This window comes from Furipterus horrens, unplaced genomic scaffold (assembly GCF_987537825.1).
Source record: "Furipterus horrens unplaced genomic scaffold, mFurHor1.1.pri manual_scaffold_2, whole genome shotgun sequence".
Classification (NCBI taxonomy): domain Eukaryota; kingdom Metazoa; phylum Chordata; class Mammalia; order Chiroptera; family Furipteridae; genus Furipterus; species Furipterus horrens.
In genome coordinates, this window is record NW_028327172.1 from 116,203,119 (window position 1) to 116,221,405 (window position 18,287).

Genomic DNA, 18,287 nt, shown 5'->3' on the forward strand with positions numbered 1-18,287 from the left:
CACAGTTCAGAGCTTTGGTTATATGAATGCTTACAGACCTAACAGCAGATCTTAAACAAGACGGGGAAGGAATGAAGGCTAGTCCTGCTGAAATGAATAAAAACACATACAAAACTAGTGGTGAGGGCAAGAAAACCAGGGATCAAATCAACAAATCAGAACATAGGGAAGGAACAGTCAACTAGTGCAGAAAGAGGAAACAAAAAGTGAGGAAAATGAGGAGAGGCTCAGAAACCTATGGGACAGCTATAAGTGGGCCAACATTGGAATCATGGGGTTACCAGAAAGTGAAGATGAAGAATTAGAAATTAAAAAATTATGTGAAAAAAATAGTGAAGCAGAACTTTCCTAACTTGGGGAAGGAAATAGACTTACAGGTCCAGGAAGCACAGAAACTGGATCCAGGGAGAACCACACCAAGACACATTATAATCAAAGTGTCAAAAATTAAGGCTAAAGAGAGAATCTTAAAAGCAGCAAGAGAGAAGAAGAGAATCATGTACAAAGGGGTCCCAATAAGACTCTCAGTTGATTTCTCAAAAGAAATGGTAGGCAAGAAGGGACTGGCAAGAAATATTCAAAGTAATGAAAAGCAAAAACCTACAGCCATGATTACTCTATCCAGCGAAACTGTCATTCAGAATAGAAGGGCAGAGAAAGTGCTTTCAGGACAAAGTGAAACTGAAGGTGTTCATCAGACCCAAACCACTGTTATATGAGATGTTAAAGGGACTTGTTTAGGAGAAAGAGGATCAAAACTATGAACATTAAAATGAAAACTGTATCACAACAACCAACAACAGAAGCTAGGGAATCAAAACAAAGGCAAGCTAATTAGGCAACAAGAGTGTGAAAAGAATTATAGGTATGTGGAACATTATGGGGGGAGGTCAACAGGGAGGGGGCGGGGGAGGGAGCTGGTACAGGAATTAAGAAGCACAGTAGGAGGGAGTGGAATAGATAGGAAGATGCTGAGTAGAACTATATGCACAACCAACGGACATGGACTAAGGGGAGGGTAGACAACTGGAGGGAGAGGTGGTCACTGGGTGGAGGGGAACAAAGGGAAAAGAAACTGTGACAACTGAAACAACATAATCAATAAAGCATATTAAAAAATGTGACTATTCTATATTTTTATCTCATTTATTTGAGAGAGAGAGAAACATTGATATGAGAGAGAAATATCCATTGGTTGCCTCCTGTGTGTGCCCTGAGTGGTGATTGAACTGGCAACCTAGGTATGTGCTCTGACTGGGAATGAAATCCCCAACCTATTCTATATCTTGTTAATATCCAAATGTTAATCTGTTTTTGATCCCACAGGTAATAAGTACCTATGGGGAAGGTAAAGGTGTGCTTTTCTGTTTTAACTGGTCTATTTCCTTTCATGGAGGAATATTTTTCCTATTTTCTCATTTCTCCATTTCTTGCCAGGGACAATGCAAAGTATCCAGGTTGCCAGAAAAGGTGATGTGAAGTCAAAGACCTACCTCCCATAAAGCTGCCTTTCAGGGTTCTCCCTGAGTTAATCAGCTGTGTGTGAAAGGAGAATTGTGCATCTGTGGGAGCTGCTCCCATAATCACACATGCTCCATAGCTCTGATGGCATGACTCCAAAGCCACAGCCTAATTCAACAATAGACTGATTAGCATCTCAGTGGCCTCAATCACACCTCTTCTGACTCACAATATTAAAACATATTTTCAGGGACACTGTCTCAGAAAAATTATAGAAGAGAGTAGTATGTTGTAGCCCCTCCTGCTCCCTGCACCTTTAAGATCTTAGCCAAACTGCTTTAAGTTAATCACAATTAAGTTGTTCAATCTTTAAAACAGGGATTAGTACTTAATTCATAAAATGATATGAAGAATTAATGCAATAAAATATGTAAATATCTCGGTACAGTGTAAATGTCATAAGATGTGCTCAAAAATAGTTGAAAATTACAGTAATTTCATGTCTTCATAAAGTTAATTTAATGTGTACCCACATGTTGGCAGGCAGCTTCCCTTCACTGTGCCGAAGACCACATAACATGGTATCAATGAGTCTGATGGCCTCAAAGGCAAAGTCAACACCAACATCCATTATTTCTACTACTACCAAGCTTCTTAAGGTTCTGACGGTGGAGACAATCAGTGACTCCTAACACTGTTGCCCAGGAAAATTTCTCCACATTAATGTCAATCCCCGATGATCCTAGAAGCACCAGAGTCTTTGCAGTTCATGACCACAGCTGAGCCAATTCCTCCAAGCCCAAAGATGACACCAAGTGGAACCAGGGGTGACCTTCAAACCCAGAAGATAAACTTCTTAGTCATTCAAGCTGATACTCCCATGTTAATAGGAGAGAAGAAAGGCCACTTTGGTTTATCTCTGATGGGAGAAGCTCTCTGACTGCATGGTTCCCAGAATGTAGATAGAGTCACTAAAAACAGCACAAAAGTACATTCTTACCTTTGCAGAGTTAAACACAGTTCAAAAGCCTATAGACACCTCACAGCTTATAATACAGACTTTATCCATTGGAGCATCATCATCAATTTTTCCTATTGCAATTTCATGCACAACAGTGTATTCAGTGAAGGTGCTAGTGCTATAAAGATGATGAATCTTCTTCTTTTTGCAGGCAACTCTGCTGGTTCAATCTAACATTAATCCATTTGGAGAAAGAACACTGTTTGACATAGAGAGAAATAAAAGATGTTAGCTCCCAGTCAATACTTGTATCAGTGAAAACAAATTGCGTTAAAAGAAGTCAAAGAAATCAGAACTAACTCTTCCTTCACACATAGGTTGCCCTTGGAATGCAAGCAGAAACAAAATTCTCTGTACTCTAGACAAGGGAAAATGAATACTTTCTCTCCTAAGGAAAAAAGAACAAAGAAAGTGATTAGCAGCTTGGCCAGAGGCATGGAGTGCAATAACACTATCTCGACAGTATATTGTTTAATGTAGATGTTATAAATTTGTTTTATTGATAATTATTATATTTTGAAGTTAATTATCATTTTACTTTGGAATGGAAACAAATCAACTTTAATGCAAGTGGACCTTTGAAATATAAAACAAAAATCGAGGGTTTGTCTCTAATAATATTGAGTTTCAAAGGTAGTAGAGAACTAAGTAAGAATGACACTAATATTTTTTAAGTATATTTTATTGATTATGTTGTTACAGTAGTTTCAATTTTTTCCCCTTTGCTTCACTCTGCCCAGTACCCCCCTCCCCTCCAGCATCCCGCCTCCCTTAGTTCATGTCCATGGGTCATGCATATACGTTCTTTGGCTTCACCTTTTCCTATATTATTAACTTTCCCCTGTCTATTTTGTACCAGCCAATTATGCTTCTTAATCGCTGCACCATTTCCCCATTTCTCCCCTTCCTCCTCCCAGCTTATAACCCTCCGAATGATCTCCATACCTATGATTCTGTTCCTATTCTGGTTTGCTTAGCTGGATTTTGTTCTTATTTTTTAGAATCAGTTGTTGATATTTGTGAGTTTGTTGTCATTTTAGTGTTCATAGTTTTGATCTTCTTTTTCTTAAGTAAGTCCCTTTGACATTTCATATAATAATAGCTTGGTGATGATGAGCTCCTTTAGCTTTACCTGTCTGGGAAGTACTTCATCTGCCCTTCCATTCTAAATGGTAGCTTTGCTGGATAGAGTAAACTTGGTTGTAGGTTCTTGCTTTTCATCACATTGAATACTTCTTGCCAGTTCCTTCTAGCCTGCAAACTTTCTTTTGAGAAATCAGGTCATAGTCTAATAGGCACCCCTTTGTAGATAACTCTCTGTTTTTCTCTTGCCACTTTTAAGATTCTCTCTTTATCTTTCACCTTTGGCATTTTAATTATGATGTGTCTTGGTGTGGTCCTCTATAGGTCTAGCTTATTTGGGACTTTCTGTGCTTCCTGGACTTATATGTCTATTTCCTTCACCAAATATGGGGAATTTTCCTTCATTATTTATTCACATAAGCTTTCAATTTCTTGCTCTTCCTCTTCTCCTTCTTGCACCCCTTTGGTTTGATTTTGGCATGTTTAAGATTATCCCAGAGGTTCCTAAGCCTCTCCTCATTTTTTTTTCAATTTTTGTTTCCTCATTCTGTACTGGTTGACTGTTGTTTTCCTCCTTATGTTCCAAATCATTGATTTAAACCCTGGTTTCCTTTTCTTCACTATTGGTTTTGTGTGGATTTTTCTTCATTTCATTTAGCATAACCTTCACTTCTTCCCTTATTTATTTGCCACACTCAAGGATATCTGTCAAGCCTATGAGCATCTTTATCACCAGTGTTCTGAACTCTGCATCTTTTAGATTGGCTATCTCAATTGATAGGTTGGTTATCTCCTTGTCACTTAGTTCTTCCACTGGAATCTTGATCTGTTCCCCCTTTTGGGCCATGCTTCTCTTTTTCCTCATCTTTACAGGCTCCTGTGTTTGTTTGCCTCTGTGTTTTTGGTAGAGTTGTAGCTCTTATTACATTGTAAGGGGTGAAACCTTAGGTTTTCTCATCAGTAGAGGGCAACCTGTTTCACCATGTTGTGGCACTGCATGTAGGGGAGGGGTCTGAGAGGGAACAATGCTGCTTGCTCAGCACTCGCCCCTCTTCCAGGCACTTCTCCCACTTTGTATGGAACTGGCGCTTCTCTAGTTGTTGCCCTGGCTGTTGTTCCCAGAGTGTGTGGGTCGGTGGACATTCTAGGGGCCCTTTAAACAAGTGCACTCTGCTGAGAGACCAGCCATTTCTTCTTTCACTCCAACCTCCACTGGTTTGCACAGTTAGAAGCAATGAGGCTTTATTTTCCCTGGTGCTGGGACCATGAGCTGTGTGGTCTGGTCTGGTGCTGGGAATGCTCCCCAGGTGTCCCTCCTGACTTTTAAAAATGTGTGACTGCGCTTTCTGGGAGCCTGCTGTTGCCACCACTGCTGCTGCCACTACACCGTGTCCTCTCCAACCCAGCTCCTCCCCTCCTACCTGTCTGGATGAGTAGTTCGTCTTTATATCTTTGTTTGTTGGACTTCCACGCAGCTCAGTTTTTTGGAGCTTCTGGTTGTCTTTAGTTTTGAGATAGTTGTGTTCCTTCTTAGTTGTAGAAGGAGACACAGCATGTCTGTCTAGTCCTCCATCTTGACTGGAAGTCTGATGATGAAAGTTTTTTATGAATCAAGCTTGGAAGTGGTGCACCTCTCCTCCACTCACATACTGTTGGTCCCCACTCAGTCAGATGGCCAGAACTAACTGCAAAGGAGCCTGGGAAATGTAGTCTGTTTTTGAATCCTGGACTCAAGCAGAGGGAGGGCAGAGAGAACTAGAGATGCCTGGGGAGGATTTGGGGTGGTGACTTTGAGGAGAGAATTGAGGGAGTAGCTGACCAGGTTCCAGTGCTGACTCATTCGCCATACTGCAGGCAGACCATTCCCCTCCAAGTCAGAATGACACTAATATTTGTGGTATGAGGCTTGCCCATTTTATTAGTGTTCTATGCCAGGAGAATAGTAGAGCATTGCACCCAGTAGGTTCTAAATAAATATTTGTTGAAAGAATGAATATTGTAATGTTAATGCTAGAATTAATACTAATTATGAGATATATTATTAAGAGCCCAAAATTTGAGGTAAGACAACCTGTGTTTCAATGCTAACTCTGCCATTAAGCAGCTAAATCAACTGAACATGATAAATAGTTTGCCATAGCTTCTATTTTCTAATACATTAAGTAGGTATAAAATATCTATGACATATGTCTGTTGTTGGAAAAATTTGGTATTGTAAAGTTTATCCAAAGTGTTTAAAACATGAACTGTATCCAATGTGGAAGAAGTAACTATAAATTCTGAAAGAAACTTTACTATAGGTGATACCTACTTCAGACAATTTAAAGGATCATCCCATGTGTGAATGTGCATAGAAAAAAAATCTTAACCATATATACTTTTAATCTAATCATATTCCAACATGTATATATTTGCAGCTTTTAGTTTAATATGAAATGGGTAGAGATAATTTCTACAGAAATGAGTGGAGAGAAATTCTTTTTCTTTGAATTTTTTCAGTCAAACACACATTTTGAAGATTCTGAATCTTAGGCTGCCTATTTTTGATATGTGATGAGTTTGACTATCTTTAGGTGGTTTTGGGAAAATATCAGGAATTGAGTTAGGAAAAGAGAATTTACTGGACTGGCACCATCTCTTGTCTAGTTACCTACCTGGTTTCACAGCGGTTACACCTTCTTCAGTGCTCTCCACAATTCTAGTCCCCTCATGGCTCAAGATTACAAGAATAGGTATTCTGTTTCTCCCTTTCCTAATGTGCAGATCGGTACTACATTTCCCAGAAGACAGAATCTGAGAGGTGATTAAATGATTGGAGATAAAATGCCTTGTCATAAAATTGGGTCTTTCAGAAAAATGCATTATTTCCAAGTCTAGAGGCAGAGTATATTCTTTAAAACCTAGACTATAAATTTCACATGTTATCGATTGCACTCATGTAGTATAGCTGTTTCAGAAAACACTTAATTTGTCTCTGTCTTTATAATTTTCTCTAGGCCTTTTTAACATCACAGAATTTAATGTTATCATTGAAGTATTTTTTAGCTTTTTGCCAAGAAGAGCTATGTGTGCTATGGGATGTGATAAAACAGATAATCCAAACATTATGGTCTATTTTGACACCTACATTTAAATAGAGGGAACTCCTGGGTATCAAGAGATTCATGCTTTTTTCTTGCATTGCCCTTCTACTGTTCCCCCCTCACTCCTTCACTCCCAATAGAAGAAGTTAAAACATATGTTTTCTACCCTGATCCTGGTACACTAGTTCATGACTTTAATAACCCAAAGGACAAGTGGAAAGGCCTTTTCTTTGAAGAATGTGTCTTGGTTCACAGTTTTCTTTTCTCCTAGTAATTGATTTCCTTCCCTAGCTATTCCAGTATAGAAAGTCAGTTAGCTCTCCACCAGTGTGAGGAGATTCCACAGCTGAATGGAGTTGGAATAAATGAACTATATGTTCTAATTTTTTCATATATCAATTAACTAGTTAAAAAAATCAACACAGTTAGAAATTATGTATAGGTAGTTCAGCTTCCTGTTATGGCAAGGTAGACTTTCAGATTCAACCCTTGTTAAGAACATCTAGAAAAGCTGGACATAACAGGGCCCTAATGTCTCTGACTTTTTTATATTATTCTTTATTAACTTTCTTACTGTGTCAATTAATATATGCTACACCTTGGGCTAGTAACTGAAGAATAGAAAGTCATGGTAGCTACTCATAGATCTTTTTCAAGGTTTTTATTTGAACTGAAGCCAATGTATGTATGACTGCCTACAATATATCCAAGCTATATGGGCTCTAAAAATCTGTGACTCAAGAATGCATTCTCTGTTTCTTCATCCATGTAAGTAATAGGTTGCAGTAGATGATCTATGAGGAATCATATTTTAGTGTATTATGCATACTAATGAATCTAGTGCAAGTGTAGGTACTCAATGACTGAATCACCTAATTTTTTAAAAGTTGTTTTACTTCTATGCTTTCTTTTTTGTTTTTTAAAAAATATTTATTGCATTTTTCCCCCATTACCATTTAGTCTCCTATACTCCCCTCCCTCCAGCAATCACTACATTGTTGTCCATGTCCATGAGTCCTTTTTCCTTTTTGCTCAATCCCTCCATCTCCGCGTCCCCCACCCCCAGCTATATTGGGGTAGATGAAACGCTTTCCAGTGTTGCTGTCGCTGTGGATCTGGGAACCTGGCCATGAAGAACATTGGGAGTGAGTTTGTTTGTGTTTCTCCTGAGGGTCTGGGGAAATAAACTAAGAGAAGCCAAAATCCAAAACCACAAAGATGTGCAAGCCAGCCCTCTGTGACAGCCAAGCTATAAACGTTCTTAACATCCCACGAATGTTTCATTGACTTGTTTTAAATCACTTGGATGATGTACTTGACTGAGATGATGTAGAAACACCAAATGGTAATAATACTTTAAAACAATAAAATGTAATATAAATTCTTTGGTTGCAAGGAAATGAAAATATCTTAAAAATGAAAAATAGTACTTTAATGATGGAGAGATTTCTTCTCAAAGTATAAAATATTGTTATTTTCCATGAAAAACACAAATTATTACTATCAATATCAAATATTTATGGAGTGGTTCATTTGCCATGTACTTTGCCTACATTGTCTCATTGAATTCAGTCTTTAAATGAATGAATGAGATGGTGTATTGTCATGAACATCTTACAGAGAAGACACTGAGGCTTAAGGAGTTTGTGTGAATTTCCCAGGGTGAAACCAAGAGTGGTAGAGCCAGTATTCCAGGAAGCCTAACTCCAGAGTTTAATAACCTGCCTAGCAATAATAATAATGGCTAAATCTTTGTCACTATCACTATGTTCCAGGTACCATTCTAAGTGTTTTATGTTTATCAACACATTGAATTCTCACCATAAATCTGTGATAAATTCACTATTATCTCCATTTTAGAGCTGCATATTTTTCATCAATATCTTTGCTATCACTGAAGTCACTTTCTGAGTTTTATAGCACATTTTTTCCAGAATATGTCAATTTTATTCCATTTAAGTTGCTTGAGACATAGCACCTTTTTTAAAAAAGATTTTATTTATCTATTTAGAGACAGGGGAAGGTAGGGAGTAAAAGAGGGAGAGAAACATTGATGTGAGAAAGAAACATCAGTCAGTTGATTGGTTGCCTCTTGCATGTGCCTCAATTGGGGACCTGGCATGCAACCCAGGCATGTGCTCTGACCAGGAATTGAAATAGCAACCTTTTGCTTCACAGAGGATTCCCAACCAACTGAACCATGATGGCTAAGGCCAGGAATGGAGCTCTTATTCCCAGACACATTACCTACTGAAGACTTTGGCTTACTCCAGCACTGGCGAGGGGTACTCTGCACCCCCACCCTAGTCCTGGGTAATCCCTTCACACCCCAGGGTGAGAGCACTGGCTTCCTAGATCCCATGTGTTTCGCTTGAATTTAGTTATCATTTTGGGGGAACTTCAACAGATGGCTTTCCAAGAAAAGGTGCACTGGGGGATAGTTTCTTGAGACCTTTTATGTTTCTGTTAGATTTTTATTCCTGCTATGATAATATTTAATTCTAAAGAGATGAGAATTAAGTGAACCAATGGATTTCAGTTCTCCAATTTCCTTCAGTCCCAGGTTTCTGAGGTAAACAGACTGTTTTCTACATTTCCACCCCTTTATCCAAGCTCATATAAACTTATATACTAATAAATGGGAATATTTTTTGCTTTTTTTTGTTTTTCATAAATATTGAATCATACAATGCACAATATTTTGTATTTTGCTTTTTAAATGTAATGATGCATCATAGTCATCCCTTGTGAGAGATATAATTAGTTCTTTTAAATATCAATTTAACATTCAAAATAGGGGTTAATAATTTTTATTGTCTCAGTCAGACTGTTTAAAGATTTTTTTTCTACAAACAAGGCTGCAGCAAATAGCTGTATCTTTATATCATTACACACGGTTACTTGTATTTTTAAGGAGTTGATTCCCAGGTGTGGTATTGGTGGTAGAAAGAACATTTATACTTTTAAATTGTAATAAATATTGCCAATTGCTTTTCAAAAACTATAACAATTCACATTGTATCAGCAGAAGCTAATAGGTTACTAATGATACCTCATTTTTAAAATTTTATAGTTTGCTGACCACTATCAAAGTCTGGCACTATTTCATATGCTTCTTGGCCATTTTTATTTCATCTGTTATAAATTTTTATTACTGATCATTTTCCTATTGAGTTGTTGGTTTTTCTAAATAGATAAATACTAAAATATTAGAGATATTATTATTTTTGTCAATCACATGTGTTACAGATATTTTACTTGTATATTATTTTCAGTTTGACTTGATTTATTAATACAAAATTTAAATTTTTCTTCATGCTAAGAATTTGATTTTACATCTTTTCATAAAGTTATTTGAATTTATGTCTCTCATGGGAAGTCAAAGGAACAAAGCAATACAACCTCACATACCATGTACATTTTGTCCTCTGTCCTCTGCCCCATTCCTCTGTTTCTCCTGTACAGTCCTATTTTCAAAACCCACAACATCTGCCTACATCAGCTTTCTTTCTGTAGAAATACTTGATTACGGATCTATCCTGTAACATCTGTGCTAGAACATGTTTATATATAAATATAATCACTTGACCTATTTAATCTATTTGCCCCCTAAAAGAGTTCTTTTATCTAATATCCTTGAAAGTCTTAGAGAGAGACATGGTAATAGAATTGTAGTCAGTTACATTCTTCCATAAGTTATAAGTACTTTCAATTCTGTATTCTATTCAATTCTGTATTCTATTGTCATGTTGTGGTATACAGAATTCTCAGATGACTTCTAAGATTCCCACCCCTTGAGGTATGTGCCTCCTATGATATACACTAAAGCGGAGATGGAACCTTTGTATATAATGGGCTAGTCACTCCTTTGATTAGGTTATGTTAGGTTATGTCATATGGAAAGTGGTGATGCGTTAGTTACTCCCATGACTATGTTATATGACTGGAGGGGGATTGGAAACATGAAAGGCTTTGGAGTGAGCCATGGTGAGATTGTTCCCAGCTTACAGCCAGCAAGAGAACAGAAGCTTTAGTGCTCCAACCACAAGGAACTGAACTTAGTCAACAACAATATGAAATTAGAAGAAGAGCCCAAACTCCAGAATGGAAGCTGGACTGACACCTTGCTTTCAACCTTGAGGGACCCTGAGCAGAGAAACCAGTTTAGCCCTGGCCAGACTGTTGACCTCCAGAAACTGAGGTAATAAATGGATATTCTTTCAAGTTGCTAATTTTGCAGTAATTTGTTACTGAGCAGTAGAAAATTAATACACATATGAAGAAATGTTTCATGTAATTATTAGGTACTTACAACTATGTTCCCTGGCTGGTTTGGCTCAGTGGATTGAGCGTCGGCCTGCGAGCTAAGTGTCGCTGGTTCGATCTTCCAGTCAGGGCACATCAGAGAAGGAAAATTCTGACTCCAAAAAACCTCCACTGCCTTGCGGCATACCTCTTCAGGGGAAAGGCTAAGGGAGTAAACCCCGACAGAAAATCCGGAGCCGGAGTCCCTAAGGCAGTTTGACGTTGTAGTCAACACCGGCAACTCCTGCGGCGCACCTGAAGCCAAGCTGTATTGACTCCGTCTTTCCCTTGGACCCTTCAGCTGCGAAGAGAGGGGGGGTCTGCTGCATGGGCAACAGCAGACCCTTCATATCACCCTGCCCAGGCTCTGTAGCTTCAGCTTCACTGGAGAGGACACTCCAGCGTCATCGCAAGATGTCGATTCAACACGGGAGGAGACAGATACCGTGTCACTCCCGAGTCGGACTGCACAGCCATTCTCGGCGGTGCAGATAGACTCTTAAGAAGCTACACCATCGTCTCTCGAGACGGATGGCTGCCGCCACCGCCGACAACTATGTTCACTTTTTCAAGAACATTTTCACACATTTAGAGTAAAATTTTGTGTGTAAGAAAGGAGATGTTTAAAAGGGGATCACATTCAGTTAGTGAAAGTAAAAACAGGTTTCAGGGAGGAGAGGGTGTTCTGGAAACTTTGGGAATGATGTGAAGGATATGTGAGTAGAGATGGGAAAGTCATCTGGTGTAAGATTTTGACTTGTAGGAAGTCACAGGAGAAACTGATAGCAGAATACTTCCTGCTAAACAATTTTTTTGATGGAAAATTAGATTAAAATAGAAAAGATTATTGTGGGAGGGAGGGAAGATGGGCGGAAGTGGAAGAGAGTATGGGGGGATAAATAGTGATGGAAAAAATAATAAAATAAAAGCTTCCTGTAAAACAATAAAAATAAAAATAGCTCCAAAAAATAAAATAGAAAAGATTATACTACAAGAATAGAAACAAGCGCAATATAAAAAGTTTTATATACTGGTTAAATGTTAAAATTGTTTATTTCTACTTCTGACATGTACATAAAATAGTTTTAAGCACAATATTTAATCAACATTAATCATAGTTCTGAAAATGTAATAAGGAAACCGTAAGAACTCCATTAACAATGAAGGCCAGAGGTCCCTTCCTTTTAAAGATTACTAATGGGAGAGATCCAAGATGGCAGAAGAGTAAGTGAATGCTACACAAACCTCCCAGGACCAATCTGAAGTTATAATTAAGTTGTAGAGAAAGCTTCCTGAATAACCAAGTGAACACTAGCTGGAGAGAAGCCTTATATCTAAAGACAGACAGAAGAAACCACCTCGCCACAATATGACTGGTAGAGAGATGCAAAAGGGCTGGCTGGGCCTCCACAGGTGGCAGCTAAAGATCAGGAGGGATATTTAAGGGGCTGTGGGGTTCCCACGAGAAGTCTGGGGTCTAAACCCCAAGCTGGGCTCCCCAGCCTACAGCACTAGAGCTGAAAAGGAATGCCAATAACATCCACCTGTAAAAAGCATCAGAGTTTCTGTCTGCCAGGGATAGACAGCTGGAGACTCAGAGACTCTTTAAGGGACAATGCACAAATTTCATTTGCAGCCACTTACCCAGAGAGATGGAAAAGTGGACTAGAGATACCTGAGAAGAGTCTGGGATTGGTGGCCCTGGGGAGAGAACTGAAGAAACAGCTGCCGGGTTCCCTGTGCTGAGGTCATTACCCATACTGCAGAAGCCATTTTTCTCAGGCAGAGCACTCCCCTCCAAGTGGCATAAGCCTTAGGGGAAACAAGATCCTTACCCAAAGGAATTACTCTGCCCCACTCTGTGGAGTTGAGCTAGGCTGCTAATTACAGCTTGATTAGCTTAACAAAATGATCAGTTTAGTGACTGATTAGTTTAACAACTAAGACAGAAAATACAAAGCCGCAGCCAAAAATGGGAAGGCAAAGAAACAGACCACAATGAAAGAACAAGAGAATTCTCCAGAACTAGATGAAATAGAGGCAAGCAATTTATCAGTTGGAGAGTTGAGTAATGATCATAAGGATATTTAAAAGCTTGAGAAAAGACATAGAAACCATAAAAAAGGATGAGTGAAACAAGGAATGCAAAATCTGAAATAAATAGCACACTGGAAGGGATAAAAAGTAGGTTAGATGAAGTAGAGGATTGCATCAGTGATTTGGAATACAAGGTAGAAAAAAAAAATACACCCAGGCAGGGCTGCAAAGAGAAAAAAATAATTTTAAAAAACGAGGAGAGCTTACGAAACATTTTGGACAACATGAAGCAGGACAACATCTGCATCAGGGAATAGCAGAAGGAGAAGAGAGTGAGCCAGGAATCAAGAACCTATTTGAAGAAATAATGACTGAAAACTTCCCTAATATGGCAAAGGAAAATGACACATGAGTTGGGAATCTCAGAGAGTCCCAAACAAGTGGGACCCAAAGAGGCCTACAACCTAACATGTCATAATTAAAATGACAAGGCATAAAGACAATGAGTGAATCCTAAAAGCCATAGAGAAAAGCAGGTAGTTACCTATGAGGGGGGCATCAATTAGGCTGGCATCTGATTACGCAATGGAAACATTTCAGTCCAGAAAGGAGTAGCATGAAGTATTCATGAAAATCAAAGGCCCACAACCAAGGCTACTTTACCCAGCAAGACTATCATTTAAAATTGAAGGAGAAATAAGAAGCTTCCCAGACAAGAAAAACCTAAAGGAGTTTGTTAACATCAAACCGGCGCTGCAACAAATGTTAGAATGTTTACTTTAAGAAGAAAAACAAGAAATAGAGAAAGAAAAAAAGGAGGAAAACAATCTAACAGTAAAACGGCACTATATATGTATCTATTAATAATTACCTTAAATGTAAATGGCTTAATTGCCTCAACCAAAAGACGTAGGTTAGCTGAATGGATAAAAAAACAAGGTTCATATATAGGCTGGATCCAAAAGATTCATCTCAGAACAACAGATAAACACAGACTAAAAGTAAAGGAATGAAAAAAAATATTTCATGAAAAAGAAAAAGAAAAAAAAAAAAAGCTGGAGTAGCAGTACTTGTATCTGACAAAATGGACTTTAAAACCAAGGTGAAGTAAGAGACAAAAAAGAACACTACATAATGATAAAGGGAACAACCCAACAAGAGGATATAACCCTACTAAACATTTAACCACCTGACATAGGAGCATCTAAATATGTGAAGCAAATCCTGATGGACATAAAAGGAGAGATCAAAAGAAATACAATCATAGTCAGAGATTTTAACACCCCATTGATTTCAATGGATAGATCTTCCAGGCAGAAAATTAACAAGGAGACAGCAGCCTTAAATGATACACTAGATCAAATGGGTTTAATTGATATTTGGAACATTTTACCCCAAAGCAAGAGATTATACATACTTTTTAAGTGCACATGGAATGTTTTCTAGGATAACACACATGTTAGGACACAAAACAAGTCTCAAATTTAAAAAGGTTGAAATCATAACAAGCATCTTCTCTGACCACAATGCTATGAAACTAGAAATCAATCACAAGAACACTGAAAAATGCACAAAGGCATGGAAGCTAAATACCATGCTATTAAACAATGAATGGGTCAACAATGAGATCAAGGAAGAAATCAAAAGATCCCTTGAAACAAGTGAAAATGAGGACACAACAATTCAAATTCTGTGGGCCACTGGAAAGGCAATCCTAAGAGGAAATTCATAGCAGTACAGGCCTATCTCAGAAAACAAGAAAAAGCTCAAATAAACAATTTAACTTCATACTTAATGGAACTTGAAAAAGAACAACAAACAAAGCCAAGGTAAGTAGAAGGAAGAAAATAATAAAGATGAGAGCAGAAATAAATGAAATAGAATCTAAAAAATACAAAAGATCAATGAACCCAAAAACTAGTTATTTGAAAAAATAAAGAAGATTGACAAACCTTTTTAAAAATGTATTATTTATTTATTTATTTATATATTTTTAAGTATATTTTATTGATTATGTTGTTACAGTTGTCCGAATTTCTTTTCTTTTTGCTCCCCTCTGCTCAGTACCCTCCTCCCCTCCAGCAATCTCACCCCCCCTTAGTTCATGTCCATGGGTCATGCATATAAGTTATTTGGCTTCACCCTTTCCTATATTTTTCTTAACATCCCCTGTCTATTTTGTACCAACCCGTTATGCTTTTTAGTCCCTGCACCATTTCCCTACTTCTCCGCCTCCCCATACCAGCTGATAACCCTCCAAATGATCCCCATACCTATGATTCTCTTCCTATTCTGGGTTGCTTAGTTGGATTTTGTTATTATTTTTTAGATTCAGTTGTTGATAGTTGTGAGTTTGTTGTCATTTTAATGTTCATAGTTTTGATCTTCTTTTTCTTAAGTAAGTCCCTTTGACATTTCATATAATAATGGCTTGGTGATGATGAACTCTTTTAGCTTTACCTTGTCTGGGAAGCACTTCATCTGCCCTTCCATTCCAAATGATAGCTTTGTTGGATAGAGTAATCTTGGTTGTTTGTTGCTTTTCATCACATTCAATAGTGCTTGCCAGTCCCTTCCTGCCTGCAAAATGTCCTCTGATAAATCAGCTAATAGTCCTATAGGCACCCCCCTGTAGGCAACTCTCTGCTTCTCTCTTGCTGCCCTCAGGACTGATTTTATTTATCTTCCACCTTTGGCATCTCAATCATGATGCATCCTGGTGTTGTCCCCTTTGGGTCCAGCTCACCTGGGACCCTCCGTGCTTCCTGGACATGTATGTCCATCTCCTTCGTAAAATTTGGGAAGTTTTCCTCATTTTTTTCAATTCTTGCTTCCTCATTCTGCACTGGTTGACTGGTTTTTTCTTCCTTATGTTCCAAATCATTGATTTGAAGCCTGTTTTCCTTCCCTTCACCATTGGTTTTGTGTGGATTTTCCTTCATTTCACTTAGCATAGCTTTCACTTCTTCTCATGCGTTTGCCATGCTCAAGCATATCTGTCAAAGCCTGTGAGCATCTTTATCACCAGTGTTTTGAATTCTGTGTCTGTTAGGTTGTCTATCTCCTCATCTGTTAGGCTGGCTATATCCTTGTCGTTTAGTTCTCACCCTGGAATTTTGATTTGTTCCCCCTTTTGGGCCATACTTCTCTGTCTCTTCATTCTGACAGGCTCCTGTGTTTGTTTGCCTCCACATCCCAGGTAGAGCTGTTGCTCCTGTTACATTGTAAGGGGTAGAGCTTTAGGGATTCGTCAGTACAGGGCGACCTGTTTCACCACGTTGTGGCACTGCATGTGGGGGAGGGGTCCGAGAGGGAACAATGCCGCCTGCCCAGCACTCGCCCCTTTTCCAGGTACCTCTCCCACTTCCACACTGGACTGGCACCCCTCTAGCTGTTGCCCTAGCCATTGTTTCCAGAGTGGGTGGGTCTGCAAACATTCTAGGACCGTGGGGGCCCTTTAAACAAATGGACTCTGGTGAGACCGGCAGTTTCTTCCTCCACCCCAACCCCCACTGGTCTGCACAGTCAGAGGCAATGAGGCTTGATTTTCCCTGGTGCTGGGATGTTAGGCTGTGCTGTCTGGTGAGGAGCTGGGAACACTCATCAGGTGTCCCTCCTGACTTTTAAAACATGTGACTCTGCTTTCTGCTGGTCTGCTGCTGTCGCTGCTGCCACCACCACTGCTGCTGCCACCACACCATGTCCTCTCTGCCCCAGCTCTGCCCCTCCTACCTGTCTATATGAGTATTTCTTCTTTATATCTTTGTTTGCTGGACTTCCATGCAGTTTGATTTTCTGGAACTTCTGGTTGTTTCTAGTTTTGAGGTAGTTGTATTCCTTCTTAGTTGTGTAGGGAGATGCAGCGTGCCTGTGTATGCATCCATCTTGGCCAGAAGTCCGAGATTGACAAACCTTTAACCAAACTCATGAATAAAAAAAGAAAAAAGACCCAAATAAATAAAATCAGAAATTAAAGAGGAGTAATAACAACTGATGGCAAAGAAATACAATGGATTGTAAGAAAATATCATGAACAACTATATGCCAACAAATTGAACAACCTGGATGAAATGGATAAATTCCTAGGAACATACAATCCTCCAAAACTAATTCAGGAAGATACAGAGAATATGAATAGATAGATTACACCTAGTGAAATTGAAGTACAGTATTCCCTCATTATGGTGGGTTTTATGTTCTAGATACCCCCACCCTCTGCAATAGGAACCTTACATTTATTATACACTCTTAAACCTATGTAACTTTAACAACATATGTATACAGTACCACAAAATTCCACGATATAGTGCAAAATCCACGATAAATAATTAAATATAATATTTTTAAAAATCCCTCGATACAATGAGGCTGTGATAAGTGAATTGCAATATATAGAGAGACTACTGTAGTAATAAAAAAACTCCAACAAACAGAAGCCCTGGACTGGATGGCTTCACAGGTGAATTTTAATAAACATTCTGAAAGAACTTCCTGTGCTTTTCAAACCATTTCATAAAATTCAAGAGGAGTAAAGACTTCCAAACTCATTTTATGGGGCAAGCATTATCCTAATTCCAAAACTAGATAAAGATACTGCAAAGAAAGAAAATTATAGGCCAATATCCCTGATGAACATAGATGCTAAAATCCTCAACAAAATATTAGCAAACCAAATACAGTAATGCATCAAAAAGACCATACACCATGATCAAGTGGGATTTATTCTGGGCATGCAAGGTTGGTACAACATTCAAAAATCAGTAAATGTGATTCACCACAACAAAATGAAGGATAAAAACCACGTTATCATATCAATAGATGCAGAAAAAGCATTTGATAAAATACAGCACCCATTTATAATAAAAACTCTCAGCAAAGTGAGATTAGATGGAACATATCTAAACATAATAAAGGCCAGATATGACAAACCCACTGCCAGCATCATACTCAATGGGCAAAAATTACAAGCATTCCCCTTAAGACCAGAAGCAAGAGGATGGATGACTGTTTTTACCTCTCTTATTCAACATAGTACTGGAAGTCCTAGCCACAGCAATCGACAAGAAGAATAAATAAAAGGCACGCAAATTGGAAAAGAATTAGTAAAACTGTCCTTATGCTCAGATGACATGATTCTGTACATAGAGAACCCCAATGATTCTCCCTAGAAACTACTAGAACTGATAAATGAATTCATCAAAGTAGCAGAATAAAAAATTAATATTCAGAAACCAGTGGCATTTTTTCTATGCCAATAACGAACTAACAGAAAGGGAAATCAAGAAAGCAATTTCATT

At 38.4% G+C, this 18,287-nt stretch overlaps 1 pseudogene; it reads right to left on the minus strand.

Annotated features, from left to right (window-relative positions):
- The window catches only part of LOC150019335 (alcohol dehydrogenase 1-like), a 37,553-nt pseudogene extending 24,841 nt beyond the window's left edge, over positions 1-12,712 (minus strand).
- Positions 12,713-18,287: the final 5,575 nt, after the last annotated feature.